Genomic DNA, 14,470 nt, shown 5'->3' with positions numbered 1-14,470 from the left:
GGAGCTCAGTTAAAACCAAATGTTCAAGAAAACAATTCAAGCCAGCATTAGAGTTAGCAAAATATCTGAAATATTTGATTGAAAAAAAAAAAAAAAAATCAATCTGCTGCAGATATTAGAAATATAAAATGAAATCTCAAACTGCTGGGAACTCTCAGCAGGTCAGGAGCACCTGTGGGAAGAGAAATGGGAGTTCATGTTTAGTACTAACGATGGGTAATAGAACAGAGAAAAATACAGCACAGGAACAGGGCCAGCCTACAACATGGTTAAGACTAACTCTGATCTCCCTGCACATAATCCATATCCCTCCATTTCCTGCACATCAATTTGATTATCCAAAATACACAAACGCTCCTATCATATCTGCCTCCACTCCCATCCCCAGCGAGGATTTCAGGCAATTTTTACATTGTAGGCTGAAGGCCCGTTTCTGTGCTGTACTTTTCTATGTTCTATTGCCCAATTTTTAAGCAATCAATTATTAGGGGCAGGTGTACTCATCCAGACCACTGAGGAGTACTCTATCATACTCTTAACGCCTTAGGAATTATGACAAATCTTTGGGGAGTTATTGTGTTCATTGCATGAATATCCTGTATCAGATTTTTTTCTAGTTGACATGCCAATAATTCCTGAGGAGGCGCTGTCCTGAACGGCTGCCTGTCCTGCAGCTGTCCGGTTTTTTCCCTTCTTTTTTGTTATTTTTAGTTCGTTAAGTGTACAGTCAGGGGGTCTAATCTTTTTATGTGTGGGGGGTGGTGGGAGGGGAGGGGGAAACTGCTTTTCCAGGTCCCTACCTGGTCGGAGGGGTTGCCTTCCTCCGAGCAGTGTCTTCGACACGTCCTCGCGGCCTACCAGCGGGTCCTGGAGCGACGTTTTCCTGAGGGCCCCCGCCCAGGACATCGGCTTTGGCGGCGGCGTGGCGCTGGAGCGCTGTCGCGGAGCGGGCGATGCCTTTCCTGGGTCGCCGCGCTGGGACTCCAGTATGCTGGGATCATCGTTGAGCCGCGGTTCTGCGGAGCGGCCAGCTGCGACGTTGAACCTACATCCCAGAGCCCGGGATCTCTCGCCGAGATTGCCAGTGTGTGGAGCTCCGTCCGGCGCGGTCAGTTTGGCTTGGAAGCCGCGGGCTCCGGTGGGAAGGCGGCCGTTCCTGGCACCTCAAGCCGCTGGGGGTTCTCCCGACGCCGGAGTACCATCACCCCGCGAGAACATCGGGCGCCGTGGCGGCGACTGTGGAGGCCTCAATAGGCCCGACTTTGGGTGGACAAGAGGATGGGGACTGGACTTTGTGCCTTCCCCCACAGTGGGAATCACTGTGGGGGGATGTTTTATGTTTGGTGTTGAATTTCTTCATGAATACTATGTTGTATTTTTATTAGTGTGCTGCAAGGACATCTGAATTTCCCCTGAATAAGGGGATTAATAAAGTCTAATCTAATCTAATCTAATCTAATCAATACTAGTTAAACTTTAGTCTACTGAAACTCCCATCCCTCATGCAGTGAATGGTGGTGGACTAGCTGATGGTGATAGTTGCAGCACTGCAGCAACATCATAGATTTTCTTACTCCGGCCTCTGTGAGGGACTCTCGACCCCGTGACTCTGATGCAAAAGTATTACCAACCGCGTTACATTGGACACAAACAGAGCAAGTCAAACAGTGAAGCACTCATTTCAAATCAAAATCAAAACACTGTAGATGCCAGAAATCTGAAATAAAAAACAAAATGCCAGAAACACTCAGCAGATCTGTGGAAAACTAAACTATTCAGACCTGGAACATTGTCAAGTTAGTTGAGTTTTAGGTTGCAGAGAATGCCGAGGAGAGGGATGGCTGGAACAAAGAGTATCTCTCTCAATGGGTATGACCAGATGATGTAATGTGACAGATAAAATCAGATTAAGTCTCTGTCTGTAATGTGTTGCTAATGTAAGACTGTTGGACATACCCAGCAGGTCAGACTATACAGAAAAACTGAGCAAAAATTCTGATGACAAATAGAAAGAAAGAGAATCCCTGATCAGCAACTGAAAATCGAGAAATTGCTGATGTCAGGAATCTGCATTAAAAGCAGAAAAGGCTGGAGTGAGAATTGATTCAAACCCTTCAGATTGCTACATGCCAAACTGGAAGATGGAGTGTTTTCCTTCAAGCTTGCATTAGATTACATTAGACCTTGTTGTACAATGTCAAAGACAATGGAGTTTAAAAAGCAAAGGCTACTTATGCCAAGATACACCAGAGACGTTTTCAAATATTGTAGCTGCAAATTATGATTGGCTGATTGCTAAATTTCATTTTAGAAATACGTTAAATTTCAGAAATTTAATATGAAACCATTGGATAGCCTTAAAATTGGTTGATGTGGGTAGTGCTGCCAATCATTGATTTCCTCCATTATTTCTACTAAATTTTCCCCTGGTTGACGACACAAATGTTTGACTTGACATTAATAGCCTTAATTGCTGTAAAATCCATTAGCAACACTTCACAAAAAAAAAGCCACATCTAATTTGATAACCTCCTTTTGCAAACCTTTGCAATTAAATGGCACATTTACAAAGGCGATAATCTCAATATTATTGAAGAGATCGCTTCTGTGAATGTTTGCATTCTTTAATACTTTAAAAAATAATGTTAAAGAGAAAAAAACATGGCAAAATATATCATCTGCAGAGGATTTAATTGATTATTGCATTGGAAGGATTTTCAATGTACTGGCTTTGTCTTGCACTAAACGTTATTCCCATATCATGTATCGTCTTTCTGCTGTTTAGCATGCAACTGAACTGAAATTAAACAAATAAGCCAAGTCATCAGCAATCAAATTAATTACCAATAAGCCTCATGACGCCTGCTACAGTAACATCCTGTATATGCAGCACATTTCTGTGTCCTTTTCTGCGTTTCATCCATTTATCCATCACGGGCCACACTTCCTTCCTAAGGTAAAAAAAAACAGAGCAGTCACCCACCATTCTGAAGGTAAAATACACACCATAAACTTCCTAGCTAAACCAGGAACAGGACTATTCAGTAAAATAATATCAAAGTAAAACACATAACTTATGTATTTGACATTTTTCGAAATTCCAAAGAAAGGGAAGAAATTATATCCCGCAAAGAACAATTTTACAGAACACTGCTCATCATCTTTTATTAATTTCTCTGTGATTGTTTTACAAGTCAAGCTCATGGTGAGTCAGACAGAGACAGAGACAGACTGACAAACCATTTAAATGATATGCATCAACAACTGTTAAAATTTGCTTTAATGGGATCCTATAGAACAATTATTTTAATAGCAAGGCATTCTACAATGGCATTTCAAGGCTTATAAAGGGCCTGTCCCACTTTCACGACCTAATTCACAACCTTTTTTACTTGCGAACATTCTTCATCAGGCTAGAAAAACGCCCAGACCTACTTATGCCATGAGTACCCATGACTAGCATCACAACATACCTACGACCTACCTACGACCTCGTGAAGACCATGCTGCGAGTACGAGTCAAGGGCAAACTCGGCAGAGGTCGTGAATTATGTCGTGAAAGTGGGACAGGCCCTTAACTCTCACGCTGGTGCTGTGTAATTGTAAATTGAAAATGTTCCAAAATGTTTACATCGTTATTTAAATAGGCCAATGCTGAGTGTACCAATACAGTCTTTCAAGGGTCTTGGTTTTCACTCAGGAGACCACCATTGCATGCATAAGTTATGTATGGTACATGTTTTCGAGAAGCAGTTATGAATATAAACCCTGCAGATTGCATCCTGCTCAAGTCTGGGGATCCAAGACTTATGACAGCGTTTCTTATGAGGCAGCTCATGAAGCTATTAGAAATTGAACCGTGGATGAGATGTTTCATGCAGCCTTTGTTTTACCATTATATATGGAAGACATTGAATACAAATATCAGGATATATTAAAATTGGTGCAATAGTCCCACTGTTATTTGAAAAGTAGTATTTGTTCACTTTCAATAGACAATAGGTGCAGGAGTAGGCCATTTGGCCCTTCCATGCTTAGTAATTGGACTAAAGAGAATGAAAGTAGTACCTTATGAAGCAGTCATGTGTCCATGTCCACTGCTGTTGAGAGCATAGCAGATCAATGGCAGATATCAACTCCCACATATCACCATTGAAATCCATTCCATATTCGTTACTTGTTTGGAATCTTACTTTAGGACTCTGCTGCATTGCAACAAGGAAACTTGAAACCAAGCTACTTATGTCCAAAGGTGGATTCTAGAAAATATACAAAAATAATAAATAAAGCATATCTAGGACTGCCAATGGAATAGCTCAATATTCTTTCACCGTTGCAACTTGCGAATGAATCCAATAAATAAAAGATTATTAAGAGGAGAAAATAGCGTCTGAGAATAAACTAGCAAATCTTATAAAACATAGGAAAAACATCTACAAGTATATAAAAAGAATGAGCAGCTAAACTAAATTAAGAATTATATTGGGGATTTATTGCAAAGAAATAAAATAAAGTAGGAATTCTAAATAATTATTGAGGATTTATCTTAGTAAAAAAACACCAATCTTAAAAATAATTAAGGGGCAACAGAAACCTTGAAATCATCTGCAAATTTAGTAAAAAACGTTAGAAATTATTTGCATCATTTGGCACCAGTTACTATTCATTTTTAATTTATTTAGAATAAACAAAATTGCAAAAAAAATAAATAAACGAGGGGCTAGATATATATGAAATGAATGGTATAAATTTGAGAGACACATTATTATATCACTGGAGTCATAGTCATACAGTCAGAATTATACAGCATGGAAAACTGGCACTTCGGCCCACCTTACCCACTTGAAGTTACAAATTAGGTTTCCAGTTTTAGTCATTATTATCATTCAGGCGAAAATCTGATATATAAACAGAAAATACTGGAAACATTCATGTCTGCCCTCTTGAGGGTGTGTGTGTGTGTGGTCACGTCTTCTCGAAAAAACAACGTTTTAACGGTAACATTTTCACATATCTCGATAGAGATTTATTCCCTAGAGTCCGAAATCGCCTTACCTGAAAATGTTTTCCTTTATTTCTCGAGTTATTCATGAAAATGCTCACAAATCCGATAAAGCGTAGAAAATAAACCGGCGCTTTCGCTGATGACGTCACAATGGATCTGCCTTCTGCTCACGCTGCGATTGTCCTGCGAGTGGCGTCACCGCCCCACACCCCCACCTCCACCCCCCCCTCCCTTCATAAACCTGAAGCTTGGGCATCGCTTTCTCTCGGGCATCGGGCGCCTCTTCTCTCTACCCCCCGGGCTTTGAAGAACAAGCAAGTCAAGCACTGTACTAGAGCTGTTTGTTTAGTACGGGTGTCAGAGGTTACGGGGAGGAGGCAGGGGAATGGGGTTAGGAAGTTAAGATAGATCAGATATAATTGAAATGCGTAGTAGACTTGATGGGCCGAATGGCCTAATTCTACTCCTATCACATGATCTTATGACTTTTGAAGATTGTCCTTTTTAAACATCTTTCACGGCTATAGTTTTAATAATGAATCTGGAATACTTGCACTTTTACTTTAAAGAAATGTCTTTGCAAAATATAATAATAATCTTTCAAATAGGTTTGATTCTATTATGCACTAGGAGCAAGATACCCAAAATGTATGTTGTGACTAACTTCATTGCTGATAAGGATAGAAGCAAAACTGCAACCGCAGCAGCAAGTGATTATGCATTATATCTTCCTTATATAAAAACAAAAAAGTTATATGCCTACTTATTCAACTACTAATGGCACAGAAGGGAATGTCCCTGTAAATGTAATAGACATTACCTTCTCCCAGTTGAGGTATGCACTCAAACAATCCAGAACGTCTCCTTTGGCACGTTGCTTTGCAACAGCTTGCATAGCTTTATTAACTGGTCCTTGCATAGAAAAAATATTTTGCCAAACACTTAAGATGAGCAACAGGAGTTTGCTAGAGTCTGGAAAGTCTGAAAAACAAACCATACCAAAGTGCAAAGTTAGTGAGCAATTTACACCTGTGGCCTCCACACTTCAGGTTTATGAATAATAACAACAAAAAACATTTCATATGCGAGATGGAATAGAAATAAAACACAAAACCAAACAAAACTGAGTTAGATAGAGCTCTAGGGACTAGCGGAGTCAAGGGATATGGGGAGAAGGCAGGCACTGGTTATTGATAGGGGATGATCAGCCATGATTACAATGAGTGGCGGTGCAGCCATGATTACTAAAATGAGTGGCTCGAAGGGCCGAATGGCGTCCTCCTGCACCTATTTTCTATGTTTCTATGTTTCTAAAATTCAACAGAAGATACTTAGTGAAGCAGAATTTTAGATATTCACTTCATAACCTACAAAAAAATAATTTAAATTCAAGAGCAAAATAGTTCTTTACAAATTACATGATTTATGAAATACATTGCAGTCTCAACATTACAAAATCTGAGGTCTCAGAAAAATACCTCAAAATGTCAAGCCATTTCACATCAAACGCACTCATTTGCACCTGCAGATTACTTGTCATTGTTGGGGTTAAAGATATTGAGTCAACCAACAACATTGCCATAGAATCATTGTACTTGGACTTTAGTGTTGGTCTGTCAGTACTTCGCACTATCCACAGCGACTATTCAGCAGTCCTTAGCAGCATAAAGTATCCCATTTACATGTATTATAAACTCACTGATTCCCATAGCCATCTAGATTACACTTCTTCCCACCCTGCTTTCTGTAAAAACTATCCCTTACTCCCAATTCCTCCGTCTACACCCCATCTGCGCCCAAGATGAGGTGTTCCATATCAGGTCATCAGAGATGTCCTAATTTTTTAGGGAACGGGTGCTCCCTTCGTCCATTATAGATGAGGCCCTCACTAGGGTCTCCTCGATATCCCGCAGCTCCGCACTTGCTCCCCCTCCCCCCCATTCGTAACAGGGACACAGTCCCCATTGTCCTCACCTTCCATCCCTTCAGCCTTCGTATAATCCCCTGACATTTTCACCACCTCCAACGGGATCCCACCACTAGCCACATCTTCCTATCTCCATCCCTTTCTGCAGAGACCGCAACTCCCTGGTCAACTCGTCCCTTCCCACCCAAACCACCCCTTCCCCAGGTACATTCCCCTGCAACTATGGGAGTTGCAACACCTGTCCCTATACCTCCCCCCTCAACTCCGTCCAAGGATCCCAACAGTCTTTTCAGTTGAGGCAGAAGTTCACCTGCACCTCCTCCAACCTCATCTACTGTATCTGCTGTTCCAGGTGTGGTCTCCTGTACATCGGCAATTGTTTCTCTGAAGACCTCTGCTCAGTCTGCTGAAACGTACCTGATCGCCCCGTTGCTGACCACTATAATGCTCTCTCTCTCTCTCTCTCTCCATTACCCGTCCTGTTTTCACACATTACACTTCCTTATCTATACACTATTTACCTCCCACTTCCCTAACATCAGTCTGAAGAAGGGTCGACACAAAAAGTCACCCATTCCTTCTCTCCAGAGATGTTGTCTGTCCCACTGAGGAGTTACTCCAACATTTTGGGTCTATCTTCCATTTAAACCAGCATCTGCAGTTCCTTCCCACATACAATATCCCATCCTACACTCTCTGATTCTATGGGGATAATTTGGATAAGCCTGCTGTTTTCCTTGGAGCAATGGAGGTTGAGGGGTGAACTGATAACACGGATACAAAGGTAGATCGTCGATTGTTTTTCCATGATGATGGTATCAAACACAAATTGGCATAGTTTTAAAGTGAGAGGATGGAGTTTTAAAGAGGATTTGAAGAGAACATGGAATCCCCCACAGAAAACAGTTGATACCTGAAACCTATTGCCAGAAGTAGTGGTGGTGGAGGTCAGATACAGACCAGTTTTAAGAGACATTCACACAAGCACTTAAAATGGCAAAGCCTAGAAGGATGTGGAGAGGTCGGTGGGGGCGCTGCAAGCCGGCGCCCTGCCAGCAGCGTGTGTTTTTTTTCACCTTTTTAAAAAAAATTTTAAATGTATGTTTTTAATGTTTCTTAGTGTATTTTGTGTTGGGGGTGGTGTGGGGGAAATCGCTTTGGTCTCCTCCTCCACGCAGAGGCGACATTTTCCATGTCGCCTCCCCCATGGCCTAACAACGAGGATCGGTGCGGCCTTTCCTGGAGACGCGCCCAGGAATTCAGCAGTAGGCGCAGCGCGGACTCTTGGTGTGGAGCGGGCGAGCCCTCGCTGGGGCTCGCCGGAGGGGAGCGCTCCTTTTCGCTGGCCCGCAGCTGCTAGCAGCCTGAAGCCGGTCTGCAGAACTCCAGCTGGCGTGGCGTCCGCAGCCCGGGATCTCACGTTGGGGACCCGGGAGAGGAAGAAGCTTCCACTACGACTGCCGGCCCGTGGCCTACTTTTACCGCGGGCGCGGCATGGACTTACCATCGGGAGCGGGGTTCCTCACTGGGGATCCCTGGAGGGGAGCTTCGACTTCGACTGCCAGCCCTGCAGTCTGCGGTGCTTCTGGCTGCGGCGCGAACTCTAAATCACGGACCGCTGGCCTGCGGTCTACACCAATCTGAAGCCGCGGTCTCCGATGGTGGAGGCACCGATTCAGGACTTACCTTAACTTTTATCATCCGGACGCCCGCAGTGGCGACTGCGGAGGGTTGAGGTTCCGACCACGGGGGGAAATGGAGGAGGACTGGCCAAATTTTGTGCCTTCCACCACAGTGATGAATGTTGTGGTGGATTTTTGTGTTAAAACTTTATTGTGTTTTTGTGTGTTCTTTCTCATTGTACCGCTGCTGGCAAATTCATTTCACTTGCACTTTATGTGCAATGTGACGAATAAAACTGATTGATGTGGACCTATTGTAAGCAAATGGGATTGGTATGTATGGGCAAATAGGGACCATTCACGTGGTGGGCCGAAAAGCAAATTTCTGAACTATACAACTGTGACTTTATTCTCCAAGGAGTATAGAAAGAGTATAGAAAGGAGTATATGACATCAGGAGTTTGAGTAATGTGTATTGAACCTAGCTGCTTGTTTTGAATCTCATCCTTTTCTACTTAGTTGAGCCAAGTAATATAGGAAATATTTGCTCGTGGCATTCCATTTTTACAGAATGCACAAATACATTGTTACTCGAAACATTGACCATCACTTTGCCTCCACAACAACAACATGACCTACTGAGTGTCTCTAGCACTATTTTTTGCTCCAGATTCCAGCATCTGCAGTTTTTTGCATCTTTGTTTAACTTCACAACTGATATTTTGATTAAAGTCAACAAAAGTTTGGTCACTGAGCATTCAATGGACTACTTTTATACAACAACAGAATTCAGGTCTGCTGGGCACTGTTCCAGTAAAGTGGAGAGGAGAACCAAAGATTTTGTGAGTGGACCAATCTGAGATTAGCAGTTGACAGTGTAGGGTCAGTGAGCAAGGCTGCGAACAAGCAGAGATTGGAGCTTCATAAACTGTGGTACTGGTGACTTTGAAAAAGGATTAAAATATCACTGATTATATGTAATTAAAACCAAAAATAGTTTCTTATGAATAGCTCTCTGCAACAAGAGTTGAGCACTACTGTTCTAAATCAGGGCAATGAAATTAATCCTACTTTATCTTTAATAGGGAAACAGAGTTGAATTATTGTCCATTTATGAACTCCTACCAAGTTCTGCATCTAATTTCCGAAATATACACTGAACACAAAACATTTCCATATCTGATTGCAACACATACACTCTTCTTTCTAAATAAATGTGCCTTTATTTAGTGCACTGGGTGCAAGGAAAGCAGTGGGGGAATACAATGAATAAAAACGTATCAGATTTGTGGGCTTTGCAAACCAACCACAGCTTTCTCCCTCGTTTCCTGGGTGATTTAAAAAAATCTGCATTTAACGGTGGTTGGAAAATGTAAAGGAAGAACTGTTAAGAACTCACTCTTACCATCCATTATTTGAAGTGGGAACACATGACTGGGAATATTGTATAAACCCCAATATAAATTAAACTCTAACTCTATTGAATTGCCATAACAATTGTGACTTGGAATAAGTATAATCAATTCAGGTAATTTTCAGGGAAGTTTTACTTGCTGAGGACATCTGATTAATGTCCAGTGCCATTTCACAGGATTATCCAAATTGAGAGGTTCCATTGGTTTATTTAGGCAATTTGTATCACATTTTCTTACCTTCTTTTAAAATACTGTAGGAAAGAAGACGAGCTCTTTCAAGATCCCCTTGGTGTCGGCAGATTGCAACATAAACTCGAGAAAGTGCTTGAAGATCGTTACCATCCAGGGCAGTTTGCTCAACCTTCAGCTTCTTAATGATAGCCAAGAGCAAAGCTTCTATTAAGTCCTGACATTAAAAAAATAAATAATGTTATATTTGCAGTAACAATTAACAACTGCAATATATCTGATTTTTTTTACACAGAACCCTTGTGCAGGAATAAGCCATTCAGCCCTACTGATATTTCAGAAGAGACACTAATTTCAATTAGTTCCAGATTAGAATAAAAAAACAATCCAATCCCACACAATAAAATTAGCAATTAACTTAAAATCACAACATCTCTTCTACTAAAGTGAAAACAAAGCCCCGTTTTCCTTCAAAATAGGAAATCTTAACCTCACCACAAGAGTGTTTCAAGAGAGATTTAGCTCTTAGACCTAAGGGAATCAAGGGATTTGGAGGAAAATGCCAGACCAGGGTACTGATTTTGGATGATCAGCCATGATTATATTGAAGATTATCAGGCTCGAAGGGCTGATGGCCTACTCCTGCACCTATTTTCTATGTTTCTATAAACGTAATTCATTGACTATTCCACTTCCGCATCCATTTCCTACACACAAGGGGTAATTTACAGAGCCAATGGACTTACATAACCACAACTCTTTGGGATGTGGGCGAAAACCAGAGCATCCGGAGGAAAGCAACGTGGTCCGAGGGAGAACATGCAAACTCCCCACAGACAGTACCCAAGGTTAGGTCGCATCCTGGTCTCTGGCATGATGAGGCAGCAGCTCTACCAACTGCTCCACTGTGCTGCCCTCATGCATGCATCTTCCATCTTCCCACCGATGCCTCTCACCGCACCCTATGCTGTATTGGTGTTTTTCTTGAAGACTGTATTTAATCTATTCCAACGGAGCAATGCCAGGCAATTCAACAACTAACTCAATAATTTCTGCCACAGTATTAAAGTATACTTGCACCTCCTCCAACCACATCTACTGTAGCCACTGTTCCAGGTGTCAACTTCTCTATATTGGCAAGACCAAGTGGGGGCTTGGCGATAGTTTCGCTGAACACCTGCTCTCAGTCCGTCTTAACCTACCTGTTCTCCCCGTGGCTCAGCATTTTAACTCCCCCTCCCATTTTCAATCTGACTTTTCTGTCTTGGGCCTCCTCCATTGTCAAAGAGAGGCACAGCGCAAATTGGAGGGGCAGGACCTCAGATTTTGCTTGGGTAGTTTACACCCCAGCGGTATGAACATTGACTTCTCTAACTTCAGATAACCCTTGCTTTCTCTCCATCCCCTCCCCCTTCTCCTACTAGTCTACTGTCTCCGACTACATTCTATCTTTGTCCCGCCCACTCCCCTGACATCAGTCTGAAGACGGTTCTCGAAAGGAAACGTCACCAATTCCTTTTCTCCAGAGATGCTGTCTGACCCGCTGAGTTACTCCAGCATTTTGCGTCTACCCTCAATCAATCTTTCACAGATTTTGAAATACAGAAATTTTCTTTTTGTTACGGAGCCACATAGCCAGCATCAAACTCAAATTGATTTATTTTTCTCGCACACACACAATTCCACCCTGGTTTGCTCCACTTTTATGCATTCATTGAACAATTACCATAACTAAAGGGATACCTGACAAAGAACATAATGCAGCGAAGTACTCACAACATACAGCCTTAAAATGTGTGGTATTAATACAGTACCCTCCATAATGATTGGGACAAGGACCCATCATTTATTTATATGCCTCTGTACTCCACAATTTAAAATTTGTAATAGAAAAAAAATCACATGTGGTTAAAGTGCACATTGTCAGATTTTAATAAAGGCCGTTTTTATACAATTTGGTTTCACGGTGTAGAAATTACAGTAGTGTTTATAAATAGCCCCCCCATTTCAGGGCACTATAATGTTTGGGAAACAGCAATGTCACGTAAATGATTGTAGTCGCGTTTAGTATTTTATTGCATATCCTTTGCATGCAATGACTGCTTGAAATCTGTGATTTTTTTCTATTACAAATCACAAATTGTGGAGTAGAGGCAAATAAATAAATGATGGGTCTTTGTCCCAAATATTATAGAGTGCTGTTGTTAATATAATATAATTCCTATGCCGACCAATTTCAAATTATAAACACTAATAAAATCCACTGCTTCGGGAAATCGACAAATATTACTTATATTGCATTAATCTTGCAGTTTCCTCCCTCTCTGTGATGGTTCACATTGATTACTTGAGCTACAATATTTTCACATACAACATCATGCTAAATATCCTATATAAACTTTTTTTTTTCTCTACCATTGTTCCCAGGCATATTTTCTGACAGAACCCAAAACTGCAGCTCCATGGATTATTCCTTAGGGAAAAGGTTAGCAATTGGTCCAGTAATAATATTTAGTACTGTGCCCCTTGATCCTTTTCTTTCCCCTTAATATCTTTAAAATTTAAATATTCTTCCTCCATAGTCTTCTAAATTCCAACAGACATGTTTCTTTCTTCATGCTTTAATCTCCGATTTCAGATATTATTCAAGTAACTTGACAATAAATTTCCTTCCGATGCCAAAACATTCCTCTGAAGGACTGGAGTCTGGAAATACTAGTGGCACAGTTGTGATCAAACCAAGTCTCTGCATAGTTGTACAATTCTTTTACCACCTGTGATGTGTCGAGTCGTACGCGTATCAAGCTACAACATGTTTATTAAAGTTCACTGGCATTTTGTTGATGGCAGTAGTTTTTGATGGATCTGGTCTGAGACCATCACTTGTGAAAACATGCCCAACATAGGTAACTTCCGGGACCCAAAACTTACATTTTAGGGGATTGAGTTTGAGCTGAATGTCTTTGGCACGGTCTAGCATTCTCTTCAGATTGGCGTCCGCAAACGAGAATGTCATCAACATTTATGGAGCATGGATACCCCGCAAACAGTTGTTCCATGGTGCACTGGAAGACCTCACTGGCAGAGTTGATGCCAAAGGGCATGCTCAGGAATTTGTAACGGCCGAAGGGGGAGCCGAACGTAGTAAGATTGGAGTCTGGGTCCAGCGGGATCTGCCAAAACGAGCTTTTGGCTTCCAGAATGGAGAACACGGATGCGTTGCCTATTTGAGCAGCAACTTCCTCTACTGTTCGCATAGGGTAGTGTGGGCGTTTGATTGCTGTGTTGACGACCTTGGGGTTGATGAGATCCGGATTTCTTCCTTGTTTTTTTTCGTAGCAACCACCATAGTGGAAACCCAGTCAGATGGGTCAGGAAGGTTGCTCCCGATGTTGGGGAAATCCAGAACAAGGGGTCACAGTTTAAGGATAAAGGGGAAATCTTTTAGGACTGAGATGAGAAAAACATTTTTCACACAGAGTGTGGTGAATCTCTGGAATTTTCTGCCACAAAATGTAGTTGAGGCCAGTTAATTGGCTATATTTACGAGGGGGTTAGATGTGGCCCTTGTGGCTAAAGGGATCAGGGGGTATGGAGAGAAGGCAGGTACAGGATAGTGAGTTGGATGATCAGCCATGATCATATTGAATGGCAGTGCAGGCTCAAAGGGCCGAATGCACCTACTCCTGCACCTATTATGTTTCTATGTTATGTTTAACTGTAGCAATGACACCCAGGGAGACCATCCACTGGAGATCATGATGTACTCTGTCGCACATGGCATGCGGAACATGGTGTGGGGCTCGGACCACAGGAGTGATTTATATTGAGTTCTTTATATTGTGAAAGTATCTGCCGAGTGGGGCCCTCAGCGAGAAAGAGTTGATGGATAGCACGGCCAAGGTAGCCTAGGCCCAGATCGTGGCATTTATTGATACCAAGCAGAGTTGCGGAATCCCCTCGGACGATAAAAAAAACCTAAGGGTATGATACCTTGAGTCTATGATGCAATTTAAATCAGTTTCTCCAAGCTGGTGCAGAACATCACTCCCGTAGGCCGTAGCGTGGCAGAAGCTTGTTCAACATGCTCACAGTCTTGTTATTAACAATCATGGTGACTTCAAGGTCGAGCTGCTCGTTTGAGGAAGGGAGGAGGGAGTGAGTGGCTGAACTGCTATCTTGGCTCTCAGAGAGGAGAGCAGGCGATGGCGCATCTTGCTCTTGGTATTCGTTATCAGTAGGCTCATGTTTTAACAGGTGCACATTTGTCCTTGGGACTGTTCGAGTCGCACGGGAACGGCAACGTTTTGCG

At 42.1% G+C, this 14,470-nt stretch overlaps 1 protein-coding gene across 1 annotated transcript in view; it reads right to left on the bottom strand.

The window, feature by feature from the left end:
• Positions 1 to 10,212: 10,212 nt before the first annotated feature.
• The window catches only part of ice1 (KIAA0947-like (H. sapiens)), a 37,086-nt gene continuing 32,828 nt past the window's right edge, over positions 10,213 to 14,470 (bottom strand). The window contains exon 14 of the mRNA XM_055659106.1: positions 10,213 to 10,375. The gene's annotated coding sequence lies outside the window, so the exon portion shown is untranslated. The remainder of the gene's footprint in view (positions 10,376 to 14,470) is intronic.

The sequence above is a fragment of the Leucoraja erinacea genome, chromosome 2, assembly GCF_028641065.1.
Source record: "Leucoraja erinacea ecotype New England chromosome 2, Leri_hhj_1, whole genome shotgun sequence".
Classification (NCBI taxonomy): Eukaryota; Metazoa; Chordata; class Chondrichthyes; order Rajiformes; family Rajidae; genus Leucoraja; species Leucoraja erinaceus.
Note: the sequence above shows the minus strand (reverse complement) of the source record. Positions and strands in the feature narration are given on the sequence as shown.